Source organism: Daphnia pulex, chromosome 12 (genome assembly GCF_021134715.1).
Source record: "Daphnia pulex isolate KAP4 chromosome 12, ASM2113471v1".
NCBI classification, from domain to species: Eukaryota; Metazoa; Arthropoda; class Branchiopoda; order Diplostraca; family Daphniidae; genus Daphnia; species Daphnia pulex.
In genome coordinates, this window is record NC_060028.1 from 4,924,853 (window position 1) to 4,937,239 (window position 12,387).

A 12,387-nucleotide genomic window follows, 5' to 3' on the forward strand; every position below is an offset into this window, starting at 1 on the left:
CCTCTCTCCCATGGGAACGCGCAATCCCCCTCCCCCCCCCGGCTTAGCAAATGAAATAATGGGAACCCTTCGCACAACGCGATTTGTGTTGTCAGTTAACGAACCTTGTGGATTGAAGCACAGAGAACTTGTGACATTTTCAAACTACTTCCTTAAATGTCACTTCTTCCACATCCAGTCCTTTTTTTTTAAATTTTCGCTTTTGACTGTAAGTTTAGAAGATCATCCAGTTCCTTCTATGACAACGATATTTCAACAAAATTATGATTCATTTTTTACAAGCGATCTTCCAGTTCATGGGGTAACCTAAATTGCCCTATTACGTATTTTTTTGTGATCTGCTAACGCAAAATCCTACCTGAATCACTACTGCGTGACGTTGTAATCAATGAGTCGTATGCGATTGAAGATACCATATCATATTTAGCCGTATTTAGCTTCCTTTTTGGTCAGGAAGATCTTGATATGAACTCAATACAAGTTATAATAAACAGAAGTGTTAAAGCAAACAAAACAAATAGTTAGTAACATTCTTTATATAATTTTTTTTTTGAATTGTCCTAATGTCATTTTACCTTCTTCGTCAACCTGATACCAGTGCAAGTTTTTGAGCAAATAATAAACAGAAGATTGGTTGTTCCAGTGTCTCTCCAACAAGAAGTAATCGACGGCATTCATGATGGCCACTTTGGTGAGGTAAACTGTCTTAAAGGCGCAAAGTCGACCGTTTATTAGCCCGGTAGTGACGCTCAAATCTGGAATATGGTGGCCAGCTGCCCTACATGTTAAACGCATCGTCATCACAATAATCCAACCCAGCCGCTTCGTCCTGTCCAGTTGCCAGTTCAAATGTTCCAGCGGGTGTCAGCCGACATTTTTATGTTCGTAGGAACCAACTACAACTGTTAAGAATGTAAAATGCTTGTGGGGTGTCGACCCTATTACAACCTCAAGTTAAATGCGAGAATAACGACACTTCTAGAATTGGTATTCCTTCCTCTGCGATGGTTTATTGTACACTAAATAATTTACAGCATAAATGCGAATGGTTTAAAATAGGAGGAAAGGAACAATGGCCAAATGGGGGTTAAACGGCGGTACAGGGGGCCACCTATCGGGGCCCCCTAATACAGTAGTCATTTAAATATCGCGGCAATCGAGTTTGCCAGCTGATCCGAGTCGTCGGCTGTTGGGCATCGATTCTATTCCCAACATACTCCCTACCAGAGTCCATGCGATGCGGCTCGACTTCTCCGTCGACTGGATCACCGACGGCTTCGATAGCTGCTGGAATAATTGGAGCTGGATCAACTGGAGTTGGATCTTCTTCCGACTCCGGGTCTCCGTCCACCGCATCAACATCTTCGTCTAAGTCTTCACGTAGCTCTAAATGGTGAAGACATTGAATAGCTCGATTAATTAGATTACCGTTTGGTGTTTTCAGTGTAGCTGAACGGACAAGCCCGTCTCGGCTGGGAATGAGTTCTTTTACGACCCCAGTTTTCCACATCAGACGTTTGGTGAGTTCGTTGTGTATTACGACTACTTCACCGACACGGATTTTTCTTGTTGCTTTTCCTTTTGAATGGAAGTTGTCAAGTTGTAGCAGGTAGTACTTGACGAATCGCTGAAAGATGTTGCTCACATAATCTCTCCTATTCTTGTCGAGTTGTACGAGTGTTGCACTAGTAGAGTTGGGAGTCATCAAATTAATTGCCGGCTCCGGTGTAGCACAATTTGATCGCCGATTGTTTAAGAATTGATTATAAATGATTGGGAGCGGATCGTCAATTCCTTCTCCTACGTAATTGAGTGGTTGCGCGTTGATTACGCTCTCAATCTCAATTAGACTTACTTCAAGTTCGTCATATTCCAGGCAAGATCTTCTATTGGAGCGTCGAAGTAGATCTTTACCGCTCCTCACCATTCTCTCCCAGAATCCTCCCCACCACCCGCAAGGCTTGTAGAAAAGATCCAAAGAGTTCCTCTCATTGCAAGAAGATCGTAAATAGATGGATCTGAACGAAGAACGTTTAAATGGCGAGCTACACAATGGAAGGTTTGGGCGTTGTCAGAGTACATGACGGAAACTGGCCCTCTCCGTGCTGACAATCGACGAAAGGCGAGTAAAAAGGAACGCACTGTCATGTCTTTAGTGAGCTCTAAATGCACTGCTCGCGTAACGGCACAAGTGAATAAACACACAGAACTCTTTAAATGCTTAGAACTCATTACGACTTGCGGCGATAAATCGTCTAGTAACAATTCTTGAAGTTCAACATCCCCCTCCGCTGGAACTGCCGGATCTGGATTTGGATTTGGAGCCTCTTCTACGGCGAGTGGCTCCTCTTCGGAATCTTCTTCGACTACGGCTGGATCAGCAATGATGGGTTGAACTTCGGTCGTCTTTTTTCTCCTCTTCCGCACTTGCGGTGGCTTGTAGTAGAGTGGCCCGGCGAAATCGACTCCAGTTATGTGGAATGCTTGAGCTTGTCGGAGTCGGTTGAGTGGAAGTGGAGCGGATAATTCGTTGAATGGTTGCGAGGTTAACTTCTGACATTTCACACACGCGAACCAAGGTTTTCGAGTCATTTGATGACCCTTGACTATCCAAAAACGCTCCTTGAGTTCCGACAATGTTGTTTTGACTCCAGCATGCTCGAGTTTCTGATGTTTGTCTATAATGAGAAGAGAAACGATAACATGATTACTGGCAACAAGATGATTGGCTCAGTTTCTCGATCTCTCAGGGCGAGTGCTATTCTCCCGCCAATTCGGATGAGTTTGTCCCTTTCATCCCAGATTGGATTAAGCAACGCGATCTTTTCTTTGCAATGAATTGGTAGGTTTGCTTGAAGAGAATTAAATGATTTGGGATACCTATCCCTTTGGAGCTGCCTATAAATAAGTATCTACTGTCATCTGGTCGACTGTAATTTCTTTTCCGTTAACTGGAATTACTTCTTGGAGAATTTCTTCTTGTGGAATCCATTCTCGTTTCCGGATCCTGTTGATAAATCTTAAGATCCAGGCCGTCCGTCGTAGTAGTTTCTGCCACTTGGAAATCTTATCCAGATGCCATTCAATTGGTTGAACTGGATCGATGATGACTGCTGCTACACTGACGATCTTGCCATTCGATTCTGCTTCAATCTCTTCTTGGATTTTGTCTTCTGTCTCTGGAGAATCTGGCCATTCGTTCTCCTTTCTTGAAAGCCACGTTGGGCCGTTCCACCAAAGATTCGAATGTACCAGCGCTGGCGCTGGCGCTCCCCGCGAGGCGAGATCAGCTGGATTTTGGATCCGACAATGACGCCACCAATCCGGATTTGAAGCTTTGCGGATGGATTCAACCTGGTTTCTCACGAATGGCTTCCATCGATTTGGGTCTCCACGAATTCAGCCGAGTGTGACTAAGGAGTCTGACCAATAAACGGTCTTCCAGTGCTCGATATGAAGAGAAGTTCTTACTTTTTCACCTAATCGAATGGCTAAAAGAGAACTTAATAATTCAAGTCTTGGCAATGTTACTTTCTTTTTCGGCAGTGGAGCGACTCTTGTTTTGCTGACTAGCAGAATCACGTAAGGTTCTTCATTTTCCTTTTGGAGCCGGGCGTAAGCAACGACTCCGTAAGCTGACTCCGAGGCGTCTCCAAAGACGTGAAGTTCTGCCGATTTGATCTTGTTTTTTGAATAGCCAATCCAACGTGGAATTTGAAAGATTCTCAAATTCCTTGAGACCACTCATCACCACTTTCCATGACTGTTGGATGTCTAGGGGCGCTTCGTCATCCCAACCTAATTCTTTCTCCCAAAGTTTTTGATAAATAATTTTTAAGAGTAAAACAGTAGGTGATAAAAACCCGATTGGGTCAAAGACTCTGGCTGAAATGCTGAGAATCTTGCGTTTGGTGATGAATTCGCTTAAATCTTCGACTGCGGTGATGATGGTTGATGGATTGAACTTGAAGGTGTCGGATTCCGTATCCCAGGAGATTCCTAGGACCTTTTGCTGGCCATCCAAGGTTGGAGAAAGAATGCCGACTACTTTGTTGCTGAGTCCTTTCTCCGTCAGGAACTGGCGTGTTGTTTCGTCGTTGGTGGCCCAGCTTCGCATGTTAAGTTGAGCCTCCTTGAAAATTTCGTCCGTCTCTTCGACTCGTGTGATCGCGGCTGGTTCGTCGTTGGCTCCTCCAAGATAGTCGTCGACGTAAAGCTGCTCTCTTAACTGCTCCACGGTTTCTGGGAAACGAGATTCGACTGAAAGCAAATGCTTATTAACAGTAACTCCTAATAAAAATGGACTTGAACTGAGGCCAAACGGCACTCTTTTCCATTTGTATGCAATTAAAGGGGAGCCAGGAATAGCTGGCTCCTTTGGCCACATTAATCTGACGGCTTTGGAATCTTACGGCTGCAGCGCGACGTTTAAAAACACTTTTTCGATGTCTGCAATTCACGCAATTCTGTACATACGGAATCTCATCAGCTTGACAAGAGATCCGGGTTTAAATTGGGTCCAGTTTCTAAAACGTCGTTGAGGCTCGGACCGAATTTGGATTGTGCCGCTCCATCAAACACTGGACGAATTTTGGTGGTGTTTTTATCCATCTGGTAGACTGGATGATGTGGAAGGTACGTGTGGAGTCCATCGTAGTTAAAATCGGCTTCTTCAATAAAATATTGATTTTTCAAAAGCTCGATCTCCTTGGTCTTCAAGATCTCCAGGTACTTTTCGTAATTTTCCCACCATACTCTCCAATCTGCCAGCTGCTAAATGAAAATTTCTCTCTAATCTCCACCAATCTGTTGACCATGGAATTGGTGTGCAGTATCTTCCGTCTTCAAGGCGATTGATTTCATCACTGAAGGAGTCGAATCGATTTTCCGGCTCTACTGCTCTTCCATCGTCTAGATTTGCAAAATTTTCTAATCGCCAAAATAAAGATAGATTGAAATTAGTTTGCTGTTTCAATTCAATTTTGAAGCTTTGTCCTTGTCCTTTTTTGTTGTTGGAGTTGCTGAGAAGTTAACATGCTCCTCATTGTAGTTGACTGCTCCAATTTCAGATCTTGAACGTTGGAGACTGTAAATTTCAGTTTCCTCGTGTCCAGGTAGGACTTCGGGCTTTCTAGAATGAACTTTCGTTGAACTGAAACTAGTTGTCGTGAAGGTAGTTACCAGTGGCATCGGATGATTTTGAACTTGAATTAGCTGCTGAATGATTTTCTGTCCTTGAATAGATGGCTTTTCTTTGGAGGGACCGGCAATCATTCGGCCAAGCTTCGTGTTGTAGGCTCTTAAACCACACGGCCTTTGAATGGCAGGTTCGTTGGTAAGAATCTCGAACATTTGATCGATGCCAACCAAAATTTCGACTGTGTCATCCTTTTTTTTTCCTCTCAAAGCGATCGTCCGCCATTTTTTCATCCAGCATCCATAATTTTCTTGCGAAATTTTTCGTTCCGTACGGGCCTGCATCGGCTAAATAATCAGACTCTAATGCAGTGATTTTTATCATTGGGGCTCCGAACCAGGTGCCCCGCACCGACATTTCCACGACGTTTGTGATTTCTGCCGGATTGATTTCCTTTTTCTTGAACACTCGGGTGGCAACATTTTTGACTGCAACAATAATCAGATTTAAACGTCGAGAGATTTCTTTGGTCATCCAGGAGCGATGACTCCCGTCATCCACGAATAAGATGGCGCGGGTTTCCTCTCCGTTCGGCCCAACCACTATCACCGTCGCCGTTTTGACTTTAAAGTCGGAAAATCCGTTGGCACAAGCGGTTGTGGTGATGGCGCTGCTTCCGGTCACTGTTGCGCCTGAAGCTGGCTGGCTGGAAAATCTCGTCTGTTGTTTGTCGCACAGGGCGGTATGATGACTGCCCTTGCATCTTCTGCACTCGTTGGTTGACGTGCAGTTGATTGTTTCATGCGTGTCACTGAAGCATTTGACGCATCTCTTCATGGCTGTGATGATGGCTTTTTTCTCTTTTAAACCCATCGTACAATGGGAAGGGTAGTGAATTTCCCCACAGTAGATGCACGGCCTGCTGCAATCCGGATACAGCTTCGGTCCAGTTTTAAGCGCTGCTGTGTTGTTCCAAGTCTTCTGTTTAAAAGATTTGCTGTTCTGTGGAGCTGGATCTGTTCTGGCTCCTGCCGCCAGTTGCGATGCTTTCGCTGGATGCGATATGACGGGTTTGGGGTGCTGTGGAACTGTGGATGACTTTGTTTTTTTCTGGTTTCATCCTGCTGAGTCTTTCGACTGCCTCCACTTGCTCTCGGATGATTGTTATCACGCTCTCGATGTCCGTTGCGTCGTTGGTTGCTGACTTCACCCATTCCGCTTGAAGGTTTTGGGGGATCAGTTTTATCAACCTTGATCCAAGGAGACCTCCGAAGGTGGCTTTTGCTACTCCTAAAGTTTCCAAAGCATTAATGTTTGATTGAATTTGTAAATAAAACATTCTTAATGCTGCGACGTCCGTTCCATCCTTCACTGGTTGTAAGGAGTCCAGCTTGTTGAAGTGGGCATCAATAAGGACTTTTGGCTGACTTAGTTTCTCTTCAGTTCGGCAATGGCGATCGTGTAATTTGCATCTGTCAGCTCCAGATTTTCTACAATTAAATGGGCCTACCCTTTGAGATACTCCTTCAAATAATCAAACTTTTGCACTGCTGTTAGTGATGAACCGTGAATTGCTGCATTGAATGATTCCCAAAATTGGGTCCACTCAAGAACGTCTCCTTTAAAGTGCTTCATTTGTCTTTGTGGTAATTTCGTGGTGGCTGTTGTTGCTGGAGTGTTTGGCACTCCTGGTGCTGGATTGGCTGTTGGAATGGCGGCGATCAATTGCTGCATAGAAGCTGCATGTTGTTGCTGTTGTAACTGAAGAGCGGCTGCATTCTGCTGTTGTTGTTGTTGGAGAATGTTGAGTAGTCTCTGCTCCCTTCCCTCCTCCTCCCTCTTCTTTTGTTGTTCTTTTTCTTCTTTCCTGGTTCTCTCTTTTTCTTCTCGCCATTCTTTTGGTTTGTAGTCCATTATAACCTTTGCATCGCTTACTTCCTCTTCTGTGGCTGCGACGTAATCGATTTCAGCTTGCAATTCTTGATCTGTTGCTTCTTCCGTCACCATGTCTTCTTGAACCTACAGTGTTAGAGTTTTGAATGATTCAAATTTTTCTCTGAGCCGTTTCTCTTGTTCAGTCAATTCACTCGAGGCTCTTTCCGACATAGGGGTGGATTGGTAAGCTCTGATGAAGTTGATGATGCGGGTTACATGTCATTTTACTCCTTTTCTTGTGTTTTTGGCTGTTGGAGCCATTCTTCGATACGGTGGCTCCTAATTAGCTGATGCGATGAGAAATGTGAGAGAGAATTAGGTTTGATTTCTGACTTTACTGGGTTGATTAGCCTTTTGCTTTGTTGCTCTGCTGAATGCGTGCTGTATGGCGGTCTTCTGTTGGCTGCTTACAACTAGCAATAAGTGGTAGATCAAGCTTCCACACTGAACAAATGGTTGGGTTCTCAGATCAAGCTGCTACTCCAACTGGCCGAGAGATTTGATTTGATTTTGATTTGATTTGATTTGATTGATTTATAACGCGCATTATCCAAATAAAGTTCTAATGACGCGGAAAGTACAGTCAGGCTAAGAGTCACAGAAAAAGCATAAGACACATCAATCGAAAAGGTGCTTGAATAAAAGAGAACGAAACTTGGGGAGTGTGGTGGCATTACGAACAGCAAGAGGGAGTCGGTTCCAGATGGAAGGAGCGACCTTTGCAAAAGATCGATCACCAAGATTAACATGGCGAGTGCGAGGAACGCAAAGTAGAGCAGATGAAGATGAGCGTAGGCTGCGTGAGTTTTCAAGAGGAATGATTAGACGAGTCAGGTAAGTAGGTGCGGAGCCATGTAAACAGCGATAGGTCAGGGTGGCAATACGAAAAGTGATTCTGTCGTTGACACAGAGCCAATTAAGGGAGCGCAGATGGGAACGAATGCTGTCTCTCTTCCTCACACGAAGAATGAGACGAGCGGAAGCATTTATCACGCGCTGCAGCTTAGAGAGCAAAGTGCCAGGAAGACCGGCGAAAAGAGAACAGGCATTCATCAGGCAGATTTAAAAGGAGTCTCATTGAACAGACTCCAGTTAAACTATAACTACAATGTTAGTGAAGACCGGCAAATCCGTGCTCTTTAAAAGAATTTTTTATGTGACACTTATTAAGCTTGAAAGCTAACAAACGTTTTTTTTAGGGAGTTCTATGGGATTTAATGGAAGAGCATAGTACTTTGCCGAAATATCACTTACACGCCAAACTTCTTTTTGTTTACTTAACTCAGAAGCACGATAAATGAAATAATCTGTGCTAACATACGGTTTACGAAAACCAAAATCCAGATTCATAAATTTCCGTCCAACTACTAATAGCGTATTGTTTTGAAACTCGAAGTCGGTACAAACAACCGCTGATCTATTTTTGATCAAACAAACATTGTTCGGAAATTTATTAGAAAGAGAATAGTTTTTGAAAATTAATTTTTTGGGCCATTTGTCACCATTATTCCAATACTTTGGACTGTCATCATCACTGCTGGAAAACCTTTTTGAGGCTTCAAGATCAAGTTTTATTTTGTTGTCGATAATAAGACCACAAGAAGTAGTTGGCAACTGATATTTGGATTTCTCAACTAGTCTATTTTTAATTTGTTCGGGTAGTAAAAATCCATTTCGAATTATTCTACGAAAGAAACTCAAAAATGATTCAAACTCAAATGCACTATTGGCTTCTACTGGGTTCTGAAAATTTGTCAAACCTTCATGTAAATGAATAATTTGGTGACTTACAAATCTGCAAGGAATACCCAGGCCAGTCAATTCCGAAGAATATCTCTTCAAAATAAATTCTGCCTTTTTTTATATCAGAAGGGTTTATTTTTGTGGAAGTTTTGTAAGCACCAAGTAACATCATTGCATATTGAAGAAGCATTATATGCTCTAGTTCGTCTTCTTCAACAATCCCATCAAAAACAGGGTACAACAAGTAATAAAGAAATTGACGTAGGACATGCCCTTTATACTTTCCACTTTGAGAAAATGAACCAACGTAACGATCAAACTCGTACGCTGCGGCAATGGTGATAGAATTTCAATCGCTTTTCTACTTGTGCTAATTGAGTTGAACTCAATTTCCCCTCAAGAGGATTCGATGCGAAACCACCAAGTTTTCTTAAAAATGCCGCAGATATCATAGTGTGCATAGCTTGGATTCTCTACATCTTTGACGTGTTCATCAATAGAAAATTCATTGGTGTGATAACTTAGGAAATCATCATCAGTACGAAGAGGAGCATCTACATCTGTCATTATAATAATTTTTTTAACCATTTCTCCCCTTTGGATGCACCTGTCACAAGCCCAATAACCACTATGGCCTTTGGTACCTTTTAAATAGCTTCTCATTGGGCTGTCGGCTATAACGCATCTTAGGCTGGCAGTGCAAGAACGTAGAGGAATAACATCGTCAATGTCAGGGCAGAGTCTGTCAAATTCATTCAACATTGGTTGCAAAAAAGAATGTACGTTTCGTGGTTTGTCCCGCCCATGATAGAATCCGATAATAAATGGTGTTCGTCTATCGTCATTTGGGTTGCTACCTGAAAGAATATTTAGTCCTTTTTGTTGCTTCAGGTTCATATGATTCAATCTAAAATATAAGTATTTGTAGACTATTTCATCAGACGTATACAGTATTTATGGATTTTTATATTAGCTTATACCTTTTCTCGGAATGGAATCGGTACCAATGGTGGATTTTCTCTGAAAATGCTGACAAACTGAAAGAGATTTGCGTCCTTGTGCAAAACACCCGGAGAATCACAGTTTAATGCGCTTTCTAATCCAAAATGGATGTACTTTCTTCCTTCCTCCAACTCCGTAGATTTAGGCAAAGTTCTAGTATTATTACTGCCATTCAACCAGTCCCGACCATCAATTTTCAACAGTTCTTGTCCAGTACGTGGCAGACAATCATAATTTGCTGGTGGTTTGTAATAGTTCAGTAATTTTAATAAATATGTCAAATGACTGTGTTTTTGATTGATGTATGTGGCAAAATGACGAAGAATTGTAAGCAAAGACAATTTCTCTTTTGTGTTCTCTTGCATTGCAATCAGCTCTTCGTCATCGTTCCAAGCGGTATATCAAAATCCATTAGTTCATCGTCCGAAATTGGCTCTAGCTGGAAAATGTCTTCGGTATTTTATGTTTCAATTAATGGTGATGCACAGGCTTCATTGTTGTTGACGCGAATGCAGATGTTGTAACTACTGAGTAGTGATGGGTATTCCACCAAAAGTACCTCCCATTGGAGTTGCCTCGCCATTTTCACGCCATTCGCCTAGTAAACTTTCTGCCGTCTTGCGAATTTTCGTTTCATAATTAGGCATCAAGCTACCGAGTTTCCGTTTTCGACGACGCTTATTATTTCCACTAGCAATCAAAAATTGCGTTGATCTCTTCATCAAGAAGCTTGCCAGAGGGAAGAGGCATATTAATAGCTTAAGTTAAATTATAACGGTTAGTAAGTTCCTGTCACAGTGGAAGCTTGTTTGTTTAGCTATAATTTACTTCTAAATAACCGATATCCGTAAAAAAAGTTAAAATAAAGATATATTTCGTAACACAAATTTATTTACAATTAATACTAAATAAACTGAGAACAACGTAGAAACAATACGGAATGTTTTTAGATCTGTCAAATATTCACCGTAATATTAGGTTACAAATTGAACTGTTCGGAATTTACTTGATTGTCAAAAGTCAAATAAGGCCCGATAAATATATTTGTAATTAATTGTAAACATAAAGAATAATGCTTCTATCCGCTCCTATTATTGCTCAAATTGATTATGGTGACAATGTGCTACCCTCTATGAGGTATTTTTAAATTTTTTTATGCACCTGCTAAATTTTGTTGTGATTAGACCTAGCTGGGCAATTAGCCTATGTCAGCTAGGCTTCAGTACTTTCTCAGAATCTATCTAAAGAACAGATTAATTACAGTAAACCGGCCGCGTATCAACCATCATCCTATTTATAAGGTAAGCAATTCCCCTTTGATATTTTCTGAATTATTGAAAATTGCCAATATTTGATACCAAGCACATTCTAGTCATAATCATAACTAGTAAACGGGATGGAAACTTTATGGTAGTCGTGGGGCAAATTAAGGTTTCAGGCCGTTTTTTTAAATCAGTTGTCAGGACTAATTTTGCGAATGTATTTTAATTTTCTGAATTAATTCTTTGTAAAACTAATAAGAAAAAAAGATTGCTATTGAAATGCAAATGTCTTTGTATTGAATGATGTCACTGGTTATTAAAAGCATAGCCTATTTCAAACACGTTTTTCTGGTTTACAATGTGGCCAAATGCCGTACAATGCTATCCATGCTATCCTAGTTAGGTCTATCCGATGTCCGATTAATTACTTTTTTCGTCCACAATATTCCAAGTTACCAAAATCAATTGACAGCAGCAGACTACACGACTAATGCACTTATGCAGTCACTCATGAGTGTACACACAGCAGGTAAGGATTAGTTGTTTTCCCTCCCGCTGAGTGACGCATGCATCGTTGTAGTATTATTTGCGTAAACGATTTAATACTGCACCAAACAAACGATTTGAGTACTGCATTGAATTTTATAATGACCTCCACCTAATTTTATTTATATAATGAATGATATGATAAATATGATTTGTGTACTCTAAACAAACTTAAAAAGCCTTTTACAAGTAGTTGCAGAATTCAAAAATGGTGCGCTGGGAAGGAAAATATTATAACGTAGACGGCACTGGGAATGTCAAAGACCCTCTACTCTTTTTTATAGTCAACAGTCCTATTCATACAGCAAGTGCTCGTGGTTCCCATGACCGTCTTTTTTCCATACCCACTACCTGGATGAGCGACGACAAGTCGACTTTTCTACATCCACCAATGGATCTGAAGGTTGGAGGAATCAATTTTTGGGACTGGAGTTTAATAACATTGAAAAAAAGAAGGTTTCCGGAATCCAGGACCGAGCTTCAAATGTCAGACTTTTTAACAGAAGTTGACTTCCCAAGTAAATATTATATTGTATATTATTAGCTTGAGATATTAAAAAAAATAAATATATTTTTTTCAATTTTCACCTAGATTCATTTGAAGATTCGAAAAATGAGATCTCGTCCATATTGAATCTCTCTCCGGTGGAATCAATTATGATTTAAAAGAGCGTACTACAACTCGGGAATACTCCCAAGCGTAAAACCACCAGCCCAGGAAACACCAAAGCCAGTGGAGAAGAGGAAAAACAAATATGAAGT